Source organism: Ixodes scapularis, unplaced genomic scaffold (genome assembly GCF_016920785.2).
Source record: "Ixodes scapularis isolate PalLabHiFi unplaced genomic scaffold, ASM1692078v2 PGA_scaffold13__105_contigs__length_92229423, whole genome shotgun sequence".
In the NCBI taxonomy this organism is placed as follows: Eukaryota; Metazoa; Arthropoda; class Arachnida; order Ixodida; family Ixodidae; genus Ixodes; species Ixodes scapularis.
The window spans coordinates 56,483,348-56,502,190 of NW_024609839.1; the positions used below are offsets into that span (position 1 = coordinate 56,483,348).

An 18,843-nucleotide genomic window follows, 5' to 3' on the forward strand; every position below is an offset into this window, starting at 1 on the left:
CGTTTTGAACGCAATGATACTGCCAGTGATCATACTGCATGACAGCAACAATGCAATCTCCGATGTTCTCACCAATGTCTTCCCATTTTTGCAAAGGATGTTTGACACCATGCCCGAAGTACCGTCAATCATTGCTACTTTCTCGAAACAAGCCGCCAGACATGGCCAAGATCTCAAGTTTTAAATCCATGTTCCCCACATGGTCACTTTTGTCACAGGAGTCTTGACAATTGAAATTCGAGGGTTCACAAGGGAGCACACAACAAAAAGGCGTACAGTGCAGTAGACTCACTTGGAGGACATGAACTTCTCCTGGATGGCCTGCTGTGCTTGTGTGCCAGCATTGCAGAAGCTGCTGTGCAGGCTGTGGATGCACTCCTTGAAGTCCTCCACGTTGTAGCCAGAGTAAAGGACCAGGCCCGAGGACTGTACGGAATGCGGAGGAAAGGCATACGGATTGCGGAAGTTAAAGGGGCACTCCTGCGTTTTCTTCATAGTCCCCGATTTGCCTCAAGATTGACTCAACTCTGAGCATATTTTAACCGTAGCCATCTGTTATTCTTCCATCCCCTTTGCCGCCCCCGCTCCGTTCTTTCCTTCCGAATTGCTCCCCGCAACCCGAGTTCTCTAGAGCCAAAGAGCCCTCGCCGTTCAAACCCACCGTCCATACTTCTCGCTCTCAGTTTTACCCATCGCCCAAATGTAAACACCAGCCAAGTCGACTCTGCTCGCAAGCGGCGGCAGCCAACTTCTTCGCCGCAGCCGTAACCTTACCCCTCACTTCATAAACTAGCCTCGCCCTCGCCCGCTGCCATCGCCTCAAAGTACTCCAAGCCCACGTTCTTCTCTTTCCAATTGCTTCCGCTCGTTCCAATGACCCAGACAAACCTTTCTTTTCCGTAATAAACAGTTATCTTAATCTTTCAACTTGTTCTTTCTTCCTGTGGACTACCACCAGCCCCCACACAACAAACACTGCCGAATTAACCAAATTGTTCGGCCAAAATATTTCCGCCAATATATTAAATTTACACTGTTTGTCCACGGTTTTCTTTGAGACTGAAAGTTTCTACTGGCAACAATGAAAAAGTGACGCCAGCGGCAGGTAGGGGTTCATTTTTGGAATGTAGAATAGGTTCCCACTGATTACAATCAGTTTCATGGCATCAAATAAATGTTTTAGAAGCGCGATCAACCACCCATGCTGCAGCATGAAACATATGCTTGGCAAACTGCACTGCATTTACACGATTGTAGATCGAGTCGTAGAAACAAGGCATTCCACAGCCGACAAAAATGAATCAACTGCGACATCAAGAACACTAATGCTCGAGTTCAGCCGGTTGAACCTGTAGCATTGCGCCATTCTGTACGATCGTTTTACAACTTTTCCGCTTTATTATTGCACGAAAAAGTATTATTTATTTCCATTCGCAAACCAGCCTGAATGTTTGGCGGTGCACAGACGCGCCTGAATCACAAGGGTTACGGCACTTGACGCAAGAGCCCCTTCGGAACGACCCTGGAACAGCCTCATTCCCCTACTTTTCGCAAAATGCACGGTCGCACATCGTTTGATCGAAAGTCGAGGTCATGGAAGCTTGCTGGAAAGCCAAATAAGTTTCTATCGAACCTTGTGCTCCAGGCAGCTTCGGGTTTCGGTGCTCATTTACGGCCTATACTTCATCCGAAAGCGACCGAAAACAGCGCTGCTGGACACAAGTTCGACCGGTCAAAGCGGCGGTGCTCCAGCAGCGTCTGCAACGGCAGAGGGGCTTAATCATGGCAACAAACTGAGTCGCTTCCGAGGGCCAAAGTCTCGATAGTTCCAGATGCTTTCCAAAATTAGAGGTCAAGCTTGCAACGTACGACGCAGAAGTGCGCGATTGGCTGCTGCCCGTGACAGGCGATGCGATCACAGAGAAAGCGCGCAAGATGCATTAACTGGTCCCATGGAGCAAACCACAGTCATCAGCATTGAAGCCGCGCGAAACGGCGCCTTCCCCCTTCCAAATGTCGTCTGTAGCAGAAATTTGATGGCCCATTGGCTGGCACATGTCATAGTTCCAAGGAACGAGGCTCCCATTGGCTCTCGTGCGGCGTAGTTCCCCTGGACACCACCAGAGAAGCCCTTTCCATGGTGGCGCAGCGCACGCAGCAACTTGGCAAGGTGCGGTAGTGCGGGCCTGACCGCAGAGCCCGTTCGGGCAAACGCAAGAAAGGGTGCACGGCCGAGCTCAGCGCGGCACGGGCACTTCACTAGAGCGCGTGCTTTGCTGTAGGCAAGCAAAACTTGGCCATCCACGCCATGACGCCGCAGACGAACTGAGGGAACGGAAGGTCGACATTCATGCTTTCGCATCCACAACTCATAAGTGCGTAGGTGTCCTCGAAATATATTGGCTGGAAATTCGATTTCTCTTCGCCCAAAAACAGCCGGTTTCAGTAGCGCTCACTTCTCTATGGCCACGTGGCATTCAAACTACAGCAATTCTTAGCTATAATAAAGTCAAGGGGACAGCAAAAAAAAATTCGATATGGTGGTAATTCGATAAAAGCGAGAGAGGCAAACAAATAGTGCTAACACCTTGAAGGTGGATGGTAAGACTACGGTAAACTCTGACCGTATATTTAATCAAACCCACCTTGGCTATGAACATCTTGCGGCCGATTTATAGAGTAAAAAAATAACGAAATGGAGTTTGCAGATTATTTCGTCCTGGCACGAGTTCTCCTCGAAACGCTCCAGGCATTGCAAGAGCACCGTCACCGCCACCGCACTCCACTCTGTTTCGAAGTAGTCGTAAGATGTTTCGCATCTCCGCAGTCGTCAGCGTTTCCTGAGTGCCTCTCCAACGTCACTTCGTGTTTGCCCCGGCCGCACGCAAAGTCTACGATCGCAGCATCTGTTGCAGGACCTACAACGGGAGCGTCCGCATCGACAAGCATGAACCATTGAAAGTTACCCTCAAAGGATTTGCACACGTTTTTTTAGGGATGCCGCGAACCTCCCAAAGTTCCAGTTCTAAAGGTTTGGAAATGTTCAAACCTTTCTTAGATCCGAATTTGAAAAGTTTGCAACATTATAACCCTGCTGAGGTTCAATGCTTCGAATAATTCGAAAATGTTAAGCTTTCTGAAGCTTAAGAGTCCTAAGACATCAAAATATTTTTATAGATAGTTGGAAAAATTTGAATGTTGAACATTGAATTGAACACCGAAAGGTTCAAAAGTCGAATTTTGAATTCCAAGCCTAAATTTCACGGAAATTCCGGCTTCGAAACTTCGGAAATCAAATTCCACAGTTTCAAACTTAGTTTTCTTGAATTCATATAAAACAAAACGCGAAATGTGCTACGAATTTTACTGAAAACGTTGCCCATTTTTCTTACGCCGTGAACATACTCCTTCCTTCTTCGTGCTGTGCTACTGACGGTACTGCCTCTATTACTCGTTATTTGTCGTAACTTACGAAACACGCGTTGAACTGGTTGGTAGTCTCCCGACACAATATTAAACCGCCTGGCAAAAAAATAAAAGTAATTTTGCGGAGATGCCATCGTCTCTTGAAAGGCCGACGTACAACCTTGGTTTACTGTAGGGAAGACAACCCTCTTAGCTTTCCCCTCTCCTAAGCTGCGAGAAGAGCCAAGTTGGGGCGAGGTAAAAACTGGAGTGCATAGAGGAAAGGAGGACAGCGAAAGTGGAAAGCGCGAAGTCGGCCTTTAAAGGAGCTGTGCAACAATTTCAGGGCTTTGCTTAAATAATTGCGAAAGTTGATGCCTGACACTTCTGCAGTGAACTACAGAAAACAGATTTTGACTGGATACCCTAGTTTTTATTTAAGAAAAAATGAAAAAGATGCAGGTTTTTGCCGCCTCTCAACTCGTACATCGTCTTCCGGGTCAGGTCTGCAGTGACGTCACTTGAGTAGGCGCGGGGTTCCGGAAAAGTGCCCTCTTTAGAGCCATCAGCGAGCAGCGAGAACTCATCCGCTCGCGACCGCGTGACCACGTACTGGCGGGCGCCCCGCGAAATATACGGTGAAAGGAGGGAAGTCTCATCCGGGTCCGGCCATACCCGTCCTTGCCCGTCCGGCGCTGTCCCCCTCCCGCTCCGGCTTCTGGCGGCTATTCGCGGTTTTGTGGACCTAGGATAGATAACGCCACTAAAACTCCGTATAATAAAAGTTTTGTCGATGATACCAGGGTTTCTACGCATTTATATATATGTTGGAACAACAAGATTTATAGAAAAGTTACCTTTTATCGAGCAGGTATTCGCACAACTTGCTATCTTTTCTACAACTACCCAAGTGACGTCACGCCGCTTGTTTCTCATGGCCGCCGCTCGTGGCTGCAGGTCGGGAAATATTCCAAATTTTGCCTCGCTATCACGCGGCGGAATCGGAACATTTCGATGAAAGGAGGTGTGTTTTCTGCCATTTGTGACACAGTGAAAAATATCAAAAGCAGAAAATGCCAGTTTTTTCTTTTTACGTTAAAATCGTTGCACAGCTCCTTTAATTAGTGGGAGAGTGTTAGCACCACTACTTCTGTAGCTACATCCTCATTGCCGTTCACCACCAGGAATAAGAACGCTAACCGATTGATAAGTCAGACTCACCCACGGGCATCGGTTGAGTGTGTGGTTTGCCAGGCACAAGGACGCACCGGCAACGATGCTGGGCAGGTACTGAAGGTGCGGGTCGTCCTCCAGGAACGTCAGCTCGCACAAATACTGGAAGAAATGCCGCGCTATACTCGAGTGGCAACTGGTTTAAAAGCACACAGAAGACACTTCCAAACTTCTCATAATTAACACGCTTGATGGAAAGGGTAGATGCCCCTTTAGGCCAGTGTTGTGGAACAAGCACTCTCTTCCCCGCCAAAATTCCGGGGAATTAGTTTATGCCTTTCAACTCCCAGGAGTGAAGACACGGAGCCCATTCTCGCTCCTGAAATGGCTGAACTGCTACACTCCTCCGATTCCTAAACGTCGAAAATGGCTTTTTGCAGCTCCATGGCATTGCCGGCAAAATCTACATAAAGTTGACGTCATAAAATGCGTAGCAGACAATTGCATAGACCGGCGAAATGCGTCCACAAAACACTAATGTGAAGAGCACGTTATGCAAAGCAAAACCTCTTGCGGTTTCTTACCGTGCAAGAGCACCCCCGGCGCCACCTGTCGGGCAGCTGTGGAACTCTTTCGATTTCTGAACATTTCCCTTTTTTTATTCACAACATTCTTTTGCAATGCAGAGCGCAAGTTGGTTTGCTTCTTTGCAGGGGTGTCAATAATGTGAGAACGACGATTTCTTATTGGCTAATGCAAAAATATAGTGGGAAGACCTCAAGGCACCTAGCATAAGGCCTAGCCACTATTCTTTCGATCAAAGCCAATCAGAGCCCGGCGTCGTTCTGACGTCACCACAAATCCTCTGCAAAAAGCTGACTTTCTCTCCGTACTGGCTTGAAAACCTTAGGTAATGTCGTAAACGAGCGTTTCAATAAATTAAACATCGCTAATACTGCAAAAGCTTCGCTGTAGTGAAATGCAGTTCCAAAGTTTTTTCACAGATGGTGCCAGTATTTTCTTTTGTCTTAAAGGGGCACTCAATTGCTTTTCGTAGACGCGCTTGTTTTTTTAATGGCCTATTGTACATTGGGCCCTTGTTCAATAAAAATGACCAGTTCTAGATGGCAAGATGTCATAGTAAACTAACAGCAAGAAATACACGACTACTTCCTCTTCAGGGAGTGGGGAGGGAAGGGCATCCTCCGGTCTTCACCCCCTTCATAAAATTGGACCAATGTTAGAGGGAGTTGCGTGAAATCACGAATATCTGTAATATTGCTTTTTAGGAGCATCGAGCATTATATTTTGACAAGAATTAAATCTTTGGGTGCCCGATCGGGGTGACATGGTTTATGGGCCACATTGGCAAAACGAGCTGCAAAGAGGTGACATAAGCGTCGATCGTCTGCAAATATCTCCGCCTTTCCTCTTTGCCACCCGCAAACACAGCGCGCCTGCAACCGATCACTGCAGGAGGTGTTCACCATTGAATTGTAAACGCTACCCATGGTTTAGGATGGATGCTCTCTTCAATCTAGGCTCTAGTGAAAATAGGGAGTTTTAGAATAACGTACGCAATTTTAGCGCACGCTAGCGCTAAATTTAGCGCTTGTATTAGCGCAAGCGACGCAAGAGAGTTTTAGATTAGCGTTTCTCCGCCGCGACACAAAAGCCCAAGCATCTCGCGCTTGCTACGCCACCAAGATACAGTAAAAACATTATTTCACACACGAAATGCTGGAACCCTAGAAAAAAAAAACAGTTTTTTTTTTTGTCTAGAGTTGCATCTTAATTTGTTTAAATATGAGAACGCGACGCGAGCGGTTGACCGGTCATGTCCGCTTGCGTCGACTCGGCAAGAGAGGTATCGTGTACTGACCTTCGCACATCGTTCCTTCGCCGTGAAATGTTCACGCGTCGCAAGCATCAAGTTGCCGGTGATCACTGCCAAACCGAGTACAATGTCGTCCCGTATTGAAAATTGCAGTCGCAAGGATGCCGCCGACGTGTCACTCACGACGCCGCCAAAGCAGCCGCCAAAGCAGCCGCCAAGCAGCCGCCAAAGCAGCCGCCAAAGCAGCCGCCAACATAATCCTGGAAGCCGCCATTTTTTTTTTTTTTTTTAACTGTGCTCGTCTTGGCTTTAGCCAACTTCTCATCACGAATCCTCATTCGAGAAGCGCAAAGACTCTTGCGTACGCACGCTAATTCCGAGAAATAGCGCACGCTAAAATTGCGCACGCAAAGCGCAAAACCTGGTTTGCGTTCGGAGCATGCGCAGTGGCGACGACGCTATTCTTTGCGTACGCAAAGCTTTAGCGTGCGCTATTCTAAAACTCCCTAATGCCACCCGACGGAGCCCCCAGTGTCTGCTTTAAGGCGCAGAAACAAGTGTGTGTCACAATCTTCGGTTAGATTTTTAATACGAAAATCTGTCTCCCACGAGCGTAATTTCGGGTCTTTTAGGATGACTTAGGCCCGCATATTGAATCGTCGTCATCAACAGACAATCTTAGAACCCATTCGAGTTCTCCATTAGGATATCGTGCAAGGTCGTAATTTATCAAGTCGCAAGCGGTCGCAAGAGTGCGCACCGGCCTTTGGTGACAAAGGCGGCACCTAATCAAAGAAAGCCTCTCACATGAGCCAGGTGCTTGACGGTGTCCGGGGCCTTGCCGACTTCCGCGAAGCGGAGCAGGAAGTAGTAGATGGTGGGGGCCGCCATGTCGAACGAAAGCACCTTGAGCACCAGCTGTTCCATCCGGAGCACCTGCTGCTTCGTGTACGTGTCGTCCGTGATGAAGACAAACTCCGACACCTCAGGCGGGTAGATCTCCTCAAACTTCCTGCAGCGCCCGCGTCAGACGCACCGATTGGTCTACAGACAAATGGCGCATTTACTAAGGGTAACAGAAACGAGAGCAGTCTTCTGACCGTACGAGCTAGTCGTGCCAGAACTGCTCGTTCGGAAGAGCTTCCGTACGCCACCGTCTGGCAAAGCCCAAACACAACAAATGGTGTCAACTCTGCTATGGGTTTGTCGAATGCAGCTCATCTAGGAGGATGTGCCGAATAAGTCACGAATGGTTTAAAGGCTCCTCCACAAGACTGACGCCACTCGCGTCTCGTTAAGACTGCTTGAGTTGAGCTGTTGCTATGGTGACCCCTAAGCCGAGCCAATGGGGAGCAGCCGTGCTGCTCAACGCGATGCAGTCCATGCAAATGCGTGGACAAGCCTTAACGCTTCGATTGCCACACCCGAATAGAGCAGGGTGTGCTTCCATATGGTGTCCATGTTTGCTGCCTGCCCCATTCAACCGGGCAGTTTTTCTCGTTTTTTTTTAAACGTGTAGCAGCATGCAAGGGCAAGCAAAGAAAACAATGTTTTATTGTGTAGTGTCACTTTTTGTAGGCGCATAATTTCTTTTGTTTAGGCAACATCCGTTTCGATATCGTGCCTTTCTGTTGTTACAGAATAATAGATCTGTAGATCAATCTCGCACTTTAAGGAGGACGCCGAGATCTATAAATTACCAACAAACTATATCCGACGACAGCGAGATTGCATTTTAATGAGTTCACTTATGATAGCGATAGGGGGTTCCTCTGACACTCGAGCATATTACTTATTACCATTTGTGATAACAAATATGGAGTAAAAGGAATAGTATTAAATAAGGCTCTAGTCAGAGTAGGTTTCATGCATAATGGATACTAAATATGATTGAAAAGTGAATCGTAGTGCCACACTCCACTGGAATAAATCCCCTCTCCCTTTTATGCTAGGTAGTTTGTTAAGCCTGTAAATAAAATCCTTTTAAAATACAGTACAAGCAAGAAACAGCATATCCACTAACATGTCTGCCAATAGAAATCTGTCCCGTAAGTTTAATGAACCTACCAAACTCGAAACATATCCTAAACTGCAAAGACAACCACCCAAAAATATTTTAAAAGCCTACACTTGAGCTTTAAAAGTGACACTGCTTTTAGCGGCATAGGAATCGGAGTTGATCAGTTTGCTGCTCTTTCGATCTACAGCTGCATGGGAACTACCGTGCCTACTGTATTTATTCGAATGTATATACTGTAAACGAATAATTTTATCGCGGGCTCAATATTTCGCGATTTAGGTGAGAGCTCAGTTTTGGATTATTTTGAGGGTTTCAATTTACGCGATGCGGTGGGATGATCTCAATTTAGATTCCAATGTGTGTTTACATTTTACCGGAATTGTTTGCGGGACACGATTTTCGCGAAATGTAAGCAATTTGCAAAAAATGAGGTCCTCGCAAAAATTAAGTTGTTTACAGGGGTGGCCAGGCTGACCCGGCCTAAAAGCTGCAAACAAAACCACGAAACTTCCAAGAGCCGGGGGGGGGGGGGGGGGGGGGGGCACACGTTTCAATGAGAGCAATAAATGAAACTCGAACTACTTTCAATCTATCCGAGTCAAAAGCAGAGAAGACTACGAAACCGCAATCTGTCTTTCGATATAAAACTCGTTCTATTTCTGTCTCTGGGAAGTGTGTGTCTGTATGTGTGTGTGTGTGTGTGGGGGGGGGGGGGTGTAGGAGAGGGAGCCGCGAGCCGCACTTTAACCATGCGAAGAGCCGCATGTGGCTCGCCAGCCGCAGCTTGGCCACCCCTGGCATATACCCTTGTTTTTTTCTCCCTTCTGTTTTTTTTTTGAAGAGATTAATTAGCATTTAGGACAAAGCTCAACCTGTAATAAATCGGAGCATAATTTGTATGCCCATTGCGTTAGGCCAGCCGCTGCTCCACAACAGCCGCTGCTCGTAGCACTCTGGTGCAAAGCGGAGAAGCTCGACGTGCGCACAATGATGAAAGGCAGTGAAGGCTGACGCAAGCGGCGCAAGTGCCACGGCACGGAGGCATGTGTCACACACGATAACCGAGTGCTCTTATCAGGAGTACCAGTAGCTGCAATCAACGATCTTAGTATTTTGCAACAGGCTTTTCAAGACTGTCTCCGAAATCAACTGGAAATTTAGAAGTCGGCGATTAACCAGCCAGTGCATCATGCGGCCAGAGCGGTCGACGCCCAGCATCAACGGCTCTGCCCAGTTGAATTGCCGCTTCAAAGCGCGACATTGTGGCGTTCATCATCTCCTTGTACCTGTGCTTTCATCGTCCAAACCAGTCAAGCGCAATCAATAGCCCCGTGCCTTGCACTTGTAATACGAGTGTTTTTGGTTGCGGGTGTTCGAGCCTTCGCCAGTGCTCTGACATAAGACGAGGCAAACTATACGGTGTGTAGACACGCCGTGAAACTCATATTTGTAAAATTTTTCTTCCCCTAGACTTCCCCAAATATTAAAGTCGACCAATAATAAAACATTAATATTTTTCTGATTTAGGCCCATCTAGGCACATGTGAGGCACAATTCCTAGCAAACACGGCATTCTGGCACTAGAAGTACCAGGATTCATAATGGAATTTGGCGCAGCACTTCCATCACCAGTGCGTGGGGCACATAAATTGGGCTTGTGCCATAAAAGCTGCCCTAACCATAAAAAAAGAAAGAACAAGCATCAGTGTTGGGTGTAATCAAGATCGGAGCACGAACGTGACGTCACCACCTCCGCTCTCACGCACGAAGAGTCCACTCACGCGGCGATGTAGAGGGCGGCTGTGCCGACGAGCTGCAGCTTGTTGCGGATCACCGACATGGCAGAGAGGAAGCGGTCCACGTAGGAGACGCCGAGGAAGAGCGTCTCCGGGTGCAGGCGATATTCCTCGGCAACCTCCACCAGTCAGTCGACGAGGATGGCGCGCATCGAGGACGTGATGTCCGGCTGCTTGCTCATGTAAGTCGGCTTCGGGGTCAGCTTCTCCTTCGCGCATCCGGGGAGAGAAAAAGAAAGCCGTGAGAGACTCGCGTGAGAAGGCGCCCTTGAGGTCCTGCACCCTTTCCCGTTCTCGTACAGTGCCGCAACATATTTTTATAATTTTTCAACAACTTACGAGGCACTGAAAATGCCGGCTCAGAGTTCCGACACTTTCAAGAACTTGAGGGAAGCCTGCAGGATGGACAGTTTCATTCAAGTGCTCAAACTCGTCGTTGACGGTTAACCAAGGCTTCGTCTGAAGTTGCGGAGCAGCTTAAGCGGTTCCGTGACTGAGCGAGACGAATTTGCCCGAGCCTCTCGACGCCGTATCCAAGATTCGCGAAGTCCCAATTCCAGTGGTAGCTATAGTGAACCGCTCGCATGCTTTGGGGAACAATCGGGGAATGTGGTGTGGCTAGTCTGGGTTCCCAAAGTGCCTTTCTGGGGGACGTAGGGGGTTCCTCCAAGACTCTCCAAACTCCCGAATTTCCTCGAACGTCCCCACCCCCGAGTGAAGAGTTTCCTTGGTTTAAGTGCCATTTTAGCGGATCTAAGCCTTCTGTCAATGCTTAACTACAAGCCATACACTTCCTGCACATCTTGTGAGCAACGGGGGCTCCTTAACCTCCTCACTGGGGCATCTAACAAAAACCTGTTACCATATCAGTCCGACATTTTTTGTAGAATATCCAGTTCTAAATAAACCTCTGGGCAAGCCCACTGGTGCAAGTGAAAGCAGACAAGTTTGTCTTGGTGCCAGAGTTTCGAGAGGCAAGAATTCGGGTTCCACCAAGACTAGTTTTCAACCGGAGTCGTGCGCAATGTGTGCTGCACCAGACGCTCATTGCTTGCAGTCACTCGGAGAAAGGGAAGCACAATTTCCCCGACCGATGCCGATCGAGGTGGAGAATCCCCGGCTTTTACGGAATCGATGAATTCCCCCGACAACTTACGGCTTCCACTGTTACCAGGTTGGTAGATGACCAGTTTACTGCATCAATCTCCAGATTGGGGTTTCCACAAGTCTGGAATGTACCCCGGGCTGTTCGCTGGTGAATGCCGGTACTTCTCCCGGCGAGATTTTCTGGCGATGTGATTGGCTCAGAACGGAAAGTACCTGTACTCCATGTCACTAGTTGTGTGCAGTGCAGACGAAGGCAACGCCAGGCAAAGAGAGAAAGGGCGAGCACTAGGAAGGTGTGGGGAAAAAGCAGAGCGCTACGAACCTTGGAGAGGAAAGGAGGTTTCTCTCCTCGTCCCCAGCCTTCCTAGTGCTTGCCCCTTCTCACCTGGCGCTGCCTTTGCCTGAACCGCATGGAACTAGTAACACAGGCAATAGCGTTCCAGCCGATATCGCTCGTTAGACCCTTGCCAATTTTTTTTACTCTCACACCAGGACTATCTTTCCCAGAGATAACTTCACATGCCACTCCTAAAGCAGACAAATGCTATTTGTCTCGCATTTCAAGCCTCTTCATCTTCTCGCCCGTGCAAAAGCGTACTCGAATAATCTAAGTGGGGACAGAATTGTGGCAAAAGGGCGCTTGTGCTACGTCTTACTTTCTGTCCATGTCTCGTGACACTTCTGTCAAAAGGAATGATACCAACTAGTCCATCTCTCACTATTCATACAATTTATGGCAGCCATTTGCTAATCTCGGAGTGATTTATGCTGCGCTGCAGAGTCGAGGTTAGCGGATCTTCCACAGTGCTCGCACACCGTAAAAGCCATTCGCTCGAGCGCTATATCGTCTATGAAATGAAATGAGACAATAAAGGAAGAAGATGATGAAAGTCGTACAACTGAATCGGCGTTCCTTCATCTTACATTACATTACACCTCATTTACGTTTACAACGCGTTTAGAAGGTCTTCTTTGCACGAGAGCGCGTGAAAACGAGATGCAAGACAAAGCCGTGCACTCTCGCAGCAGTGCCGAGCTGCAGCACAACACAAGAGACGCTAGCCTCGACAACACAGCAGGAAACAGTAGACGTCGAGTTATTTTCTAGGTACCTCGTCCCCACGAAGCCAGTCATGCAACAGTAAAACCTCCGGCAGAGATACCCACATTCACTAGCAAACCGACCCCGGTGGGGAAACCCGCCCATTCGTCGGCTCTATCACGAACGCCGCGGCGAAGCCCTTCCAAAACGAAGCAGCGGCACCGTCCCGCAAGGCAGCAGTCACACTGCCCGTACAACGTACGGGAGGTATGGTGCGTGCATGAAGCAAGTCTACTTCATACATTTGTATGCTTCCAACACGTCCTTTTGCAAGACGTATCAGCAGCGGCGTGAACAAAAGAAGCCCACCCACCTCCTGCTGCCTGAGGTGGGTGTAGATGTCCTGGGCGTACTCCGAGCTGGCCTCCAGGTCCCGGACCTCCATGTAGGACATGGGCTCCAGTGTGTGCAGGGACGCGTCCAGGACCATGGGGGAGTCTGGGCCCCAGGGTCCAGGGTCTGCAGGGTTCCCCGGTTGGGAAGAGGGGAAGACGGCGGGGAATCCGCTCGTCGGTGCAACCAAAGTGCCGCCCCCAACACGTTTTGACAGGAGCGCCCGGCCTCCTGTTCCGCCCACGCATTACACCATCTCCAGAGCGGCGACGAAGCGAGTCGCAGGAGCCGTCGAGTAAAGGTCGATTCGGGCATTTGAATTTCAGTGTGACCAACTACGCCGCGACTCCTCGAGTAACCCTCCCGTGCCCCAGTCTGTCGCACTCTATGCAAATGTCCGAACAGGTGTGCATCAGGTAGGAGGCTCTCTGGCACTTGTCAATGCGTAAAAACTGCACACGTGAGGTAAAAGGCTGTTTTTACTTTAAAGGTGCACTAAAGACGTTTCTAAGATCGTCTGTTCTCAGGGGCGGATTTAGAGGGGGGGGGGGGGGGGTCCGGATGCCCTGACCCCCCCCCCCCCCCCTTGATTTCTGAATATGTAAAATTTATGGCGTGAAACGAGGAAAATGGGGTTCCAAAACATGTGGTACGCTGACCAACACCTGACCCCCCCCTCAGGAAATTCCTGCATCCGCCCGTCTGTTCTTGTTGGTAACTCATTGTACAGGATCTTAGCACCACAGAAATGAAAAAGTGGGCTCGTGCGACGTCCATTTTCCTGCTAAAAATGTGATTGAAGTTAGTGACATGCCCCTTTCTGAGCGGAAAACTCTGGAGCACAGAGTCTTCCGCTGGATTCCGTGTTCCAGAGTTTTCCACTCAGAAAGGGGCATGCCACTAACTTCAATCACGTTTTTAGCAGGAAAATGGACGTCGCACGAGCGTACTTTTTAATTTTTCTGGTGCTACGATCCCGTAGTATGAGTTGTCACCAAGAACAGACGATCTCAGGAACGTCTTTAGGGCAGCTTTAAGTACGGAAGCTCCCTATGACATGAGCCAATGGGGCTAACCACAGCGCAATAAGTGAAACGATGTGAAACGATGTGTAGGAGTTGTGAGGAAAGCCGTAACGCCGACGGACGGTCCGCCGGTATGCGACGCGACGGCAGACTCACCCGCGGCCTCGCACTCCATTCCACAGTCTGGAGAGTCTGAGCAGACATCGTCGGACGCCCCCCGATCATCGGAATGCGGAGCCTTCTCGTCAACCTCGTCGGGAGCAACGGCGGGGACAGCCGCTTTGACGTCGACTTGCGACCCCCGTGCGCCAGATGACTCTGCGCAGAACTCGAAGCTCGGCGGAGCACGGCACAAACTGGATCCTCAGCAGCTCAGTCTGGCCGACCGCCGGGAGTTTGATTGCTGCGTTGGAACGTCGTTGCCACCCTCGATTCAATCGATCGACAAAGCGACCGAAGAAGGGCACCGTATACCCCGGACTAGTCACTTTAGCGCCACGCGGAGAGTCAGGCGTCCTTTGTTAATCCGGAACGCATTTTAAAAGAGGCAGAGTAGAGATCGGTGCAGCCGTTCCGGAACGGTGGCTAACTTTCCTGGTCTTCTTGTGCTTTTAGAGCTTCTTGAGGATGGTGGCAAATGACAGCCTATAAGATTTCTTATCTAACGAAATCTAAAGCTAAATTTCTCCTGCTGAATCCGACGCCATGGTATACAGTACTTTTGCCAAATTCAGTGGCTCTAAACTGCACCAGCTACATTTGCTAACTAGTTTTTTACTGTTTGTGTTTGGCACGTGAGAACTCTAACCAAGCCAGAAGTGGCATCATTTTGACATTGAGGAAACTACTCTATTTCTAGTTGATCTTACCATACTACTCACACGCAGTGTTCTGTAGCACTAGGCTAACAAGGTATCATAGCAATAGAAAGAAAGGGGGGGGGGATACTAGGGTTAGGAAACGTAAGTCTTCAAGCTCTCAGTTTCTTGCCAAGGGAGAAACTCGGTTCCTTCCTTTAAATGAAAGCACAACGTCGCATATGTACCAGAATTCAAAAAGAAAGAGGCCAGGTGAGCTGCAAGGTTCTTTACCTCACAAACTGGGCAATGTCGATAGATGAACTGCTTGAGAAGCTGCATGAGCAGTTGTATGTATGTCTTAAATCAGAGAAAAGAAAAGACAGAGAAAGTTTAATAAACGGTCGACATAGAAAACCACTCATTCCAATGTCACAGATATCAGCGAAAATCACTATGACCGGAAAGCTGACGATTGTTCAAAATTTGCATTGCCAAAAAACATCTAAAAAAAGGGAACAGGTATGAGTTCACGAAAACGAGCGTGTAAGTGTTAGCACAATGGAAAGGCAGTTCGCACCAAACACTACCGGCTTCTAAATGATGCATGTACAGTGCTAATCACGCTTGTCTATAACGCGTGAGCGTGCGGCTCTTTTCGGGGAGCGCTAGACTGGTGGCATTCGCTGAAACTAAGCTAGTCACGTGGCGCAACATGGAACGGCCCGCTGGAGGGGTGTCCTGCCCACTCTATCAGCTGGCGGCGAACGCGGAAGGATGCTCGCACGCTTTTTACTAACATCATTGCTCGAACAATAAACAAACTGAAGCATGAAGGCATATCAACAATGTCATCAAAAAACAACAAAAAACAACAACATCATAAAGCACTTTACTTTTATCGCTTATCAAGAGATAGAGTGGGGAGGATACCCCTCGAGGGGGCCGTTCCATGTTGCGCCAGGTGCCTAGCTTAGCTTCCGCGAATGCCAGCAGTCTAGCGCTCCCCGGAGAAAGCTGCACGCTCGCGCGTTATAGACTAGTGTGATTAGCACTGTACTTGCCAATTCCCATAGCCTCTAAAATATATATTCTCACAATAAAATACTGCGATTCTGGCGTCGAGCACTAACGTTCGGAAAAGTCGATCCAGACTGGATATGTAAGCACACTTGCTGCGTCGACCTAGCATGTTCACCCCTGCTGCAATCAGGACTGCCAGAGATATTTTATCCAGTACACAGAGCAGCATAATTGTTAACAAATTTACTCGGTAAGAAAACCAAAAATCTACTAAATCTCTTTGAAAACGCACGTAAGGCACACAACCAAACTACCGAAACGAGGACGCTTAATAAATGTTGCGAAGATAATCCGGAGTTACCGCGAAAAACACAAGCAGAATTACAGCAAACCGAAGATTTCACGACAAAGATCCCAGGTCCAAGACCCCCAAAATCTCGCGAACAAGAGAGAAGCGAGGAACAACACGTTAGGTTTACAAATGGTTCAAGACAACGTAATGAACAGGCATATTGATGCACGGGAAGTTCTATGAACAAGGACAACATAAAACATAAAAGAAATGAGCAAGGTTCTCCGGAAACCAATAAAAAAAAGGGGGGCGTCAACGACTGGAACAAAGCGACAAGTCATGAAAAGACGCACCTGTCGAACCAAATCCCGCTTCGTGGGCCCGGCCTGCTTGCCACCGCCGGCCACCAAGTTGGGCTGCAAATTGGTCAGCGCCGGCCTCTTGGTCAAAGCCTGGGTCTGCATCTTGCTGTCGGGGTTCTCGGACCTCTTTGAAGGGGTAGCCTTGAAGGGTCTGGAGTTTTTGTCGCCGGTGTCAACAACGGACGCAACGTGAGCTTGACGCCTCGCCATGTTAAAAAAAAAAAAAAAAAACAATTCGGCTCGCTTCTTGCGTTTACGGTCAGAAAGAAAGACGGGTCAGTTTGAAAATCTCGCGTCTCTCGGTGTGGGTCCGACTCACGGCTGCATGGGGGCTCCTTTCGGTGACCTTCGTGGCTGACCCAAGCCGGTGTGCGGTCTTCGTATTAATGTCCGAATGTGGATTTGTTTCGCACGCCCAAGCCAACCGCGCTGTCAGAACCCAACTGAAAGGAATGCAGCGATGCTGCTGAGTCAAAAAGCGCTAAATTCACCGCAACGGGTTGGTTCCGCACAAACGGACCAATGAAATGCGCCGGTTAGGGCCACGTGAGGCCACGTGTGAAGCCTATACGTCACTTATTTTTCTGTTTTTTGATCGCGCAAGTTCGCGTGACCGCGTGCGACTTCGCGATCACGGCGCCACCAGCGCCACTTCGAACCTTTATTTGGAAACACAAAATCTGGTCCAAAGATAATAGATATTTGGTGTGCGCTGTGCTGCAAGAATTAAAAATTAATAATTTTTTTTAAAATTAATAATCGCTGTTTCCCTGCGGCGTCCCAATGAGCTTCAAGCAAGTCAGAAATAACGATTTAATGTCTCGTTTATTATGAATAAAGCTATACGCACTTTGGAGTGCATTTCGGTCGAAGCGGCTATACCCACTCGGCTAAACTCGTATAAAAGGATGGGCCACAACGTTTTTTCTAAGCGATGGCGTAGCATAAAGGTTAAGGAGTCCGCTTTGTACGCAAGCGGACGCGGGTTCGATCCGCAATGGGCCTATTTTTTTTTTTCTCAAAACATTTTGTTTTGTCGAGGCATTGACGATATTTACATTTCTTTTTTGCGATGATGTTGTCGACGAAACTTCGCAGGCTAAATGGTATGGGTCTCCCTTTTCAGAGGTGCGATAGGGGACAGCGGGGCTTGGGTTGCCGGCTGGACTCGGCGAAGCGGCGTGTACTTGTTAAGTTTTGTAATTAGTAGCCGATACTGTCGCCGCGAAGCGGCGTGAACGCCGGCGGGGGCCTGTGTTAACGAGCCCCCAGCGATACACGCGCCGTTCGAAAAGGGTGGTCCGAGCGGCATGATCTCTGCGCGGAGTGCGTATACCCATTTCGTCCAAAATGCACTCTGGAGTGCGTATAGCTTTACTCGTTTATTATTGCCGAAAAATACCTCCGAAGAATAGGAGTACAGAACCCGTACAAGTTCACAAAATGTGTAGCTATTTGTTTGACGCCCTTATCGAATATATTATTATTGGTCCCTAAATATGGGCACATGCTTTCATTACCCGTCGTCCGCGGCGCAAAATCACAGTAGGAAAATCTGCGCAGCGTCGGGTTCTCAACGTTGACAACTATTGGGCAAAAAAACACTACACACAACAAAGCAACGACACACGACTTTCAGATTCACCATCGCCAAATCACTTTTTCATAAAGAACTTCCAGTACACGATGCCACCCAAGATGATAATTTCCATGATGATGATCAAGATCAGAATGAGTTTGTTGGTGATCACGCGTCTGTACATGGTGCGCAGTATCTTGCGACTCGTCGTCAATTTCTGATCGGTCTCTTCGAGCCGCTCTTTGGTCCGGACCAGACACATGCTGCATGCGCAGCTCTTCGGCCACGGGAACCCCGACTTGATCGTCTCGGCAGCGACTTGAAACGTTCGGGCGAGGGTATCGGTGGTCCTGCACAAGGTTTCGTTCATCTAAAGCAGCCGACTGCGCTGAGGATCGTTCCCAAAGTCACCGATGACGGTTGAAGGGCTCAGGAGTTCCTGCCTCGCGCCGCTGGCGTTGATGCTGGTCGCCAGTATGACAACCGACTTGTTGACGTCGTCGGGTTCAGCCCACTACTTGGGGGTCTTGGCGTTCATCTGGATACGGTACGGGTTGGGCGCCGAGTGGGCTTCGTCCTGGAGTTCTTGGAGGACGTCGTTGGCCTGGTCCAGTTTACGCTGTACTTCGTGTAGCTGGGTCTTTTTGCTTTCGCCGCTTTGAAGGCGATTGCAGGTCCCGTCCAGCTTGCGCTTGATGTCATCGGGGAAGGCCCGGAGGTCCTCTTCGAGGCCTTCAAACTTCTCGGACGACATGCCGTGATGCATCGCTGAGAAGTCCAGCGGAAAGCCGGTGGCGTTTACGGACGTGAAGAATGGCGAAAAATGGCTCCAAGACACAAACATGACACGAAACACACCCTGCCGTAAAAGATCGCAGAAACCAGCGACAAGAGCAGTGATAGGGACGCGCTCGAGAACAGAAGTCGTTCCGTCTCATTTTAACAGTGACGTCATTTGGTATCAAATGTTACGGGTTGCGCTGGTTAATTTA

At 48.9% G+C, this 18,843-nt stretch overlaps 2 pseudogenes; both read right to left on the reverse strand.

Annotated features, from left to right (window-relative positions):
• Positions 1-288: 288 nt before the first annotated feature.
• LOC115327973 lies at positions 289-16,403 on the reverse strand (annotated as a pseudogene).
• A 1,506-nt stretch (positions 16,404-17,909) lies between these two features.
• Positions 17,910-18,605, reverse strand: LOC120848857 (annotated as a pseudogene).
• Between the last annotated feature and the right edge of the window lie 238 nt (positions 18,606-18,843).